This window comes from Octodon degus, unplaced genomic scaffold, assembly GCF_000260255.1.
Source record: "Octodon degus isolate 3935 unplaced genomic scaffold, OctDeg1.0 scaffold00015, whole genome shotgun sequence".
NCBI lineage: Eukaryota > Metazoa > Chordata > Mammalia > Rodentia > Octodontidae > Octodon > Octodon degus.
The window spans coordinates 3,464,356-3,464,896 of record NW_004524591.1 but is presented as its reverse complement, the minus strand read 5'-3'; positions in this window follow the sequence as shown (position 1 = coordinate 3,464,896).

The window sequence follows — 541 nt, the reverse complement described above, 5'->3', positions numbered from 1 at the left end:
TGTGTGTGTGTGTGTGTGTGGAACCGGGGATTGAACTCAGGCCCTTGTGCTTGCCAGGCAAGCACTTATTCTACTGAGCTAACTCCCCGGCCCCTGGAGCTATTTTCTCTGGAGTCTCACTGATATCTTTATTTCCTGCTTATTACCAGGAAAATTCATTAGATACTCTTCCTTAGACTTCTTTAATCGTTCTCGAGAGTAAAATGTCTAAGCTTCTGAACATACACATGGATCAAGCTCCTCAACAGAGACAGCCCTTACCTCTCTTTTGGACCATTTCTCCATCTTTCCAGTCACAGGGATTATGCCACAGAATGACGAAGAAGTACATTTTGCTCTTTTGTCCTTCTTTATCTCAGCAGATGGCCCTAAACTCCTTCCTGTTGACATCGTTTGCACTAAGATCCAACTGAAATACTATCGCCTCACAAGAGTTTTCCCTAATTTCTGCAGCTGAAGATTATGCTCTTAAAACTCCCAGTTCATAACTCTTTTAATACGTTTTTTGGTGTTGCTGTCCCCTGCATTAGGTATTTAACTT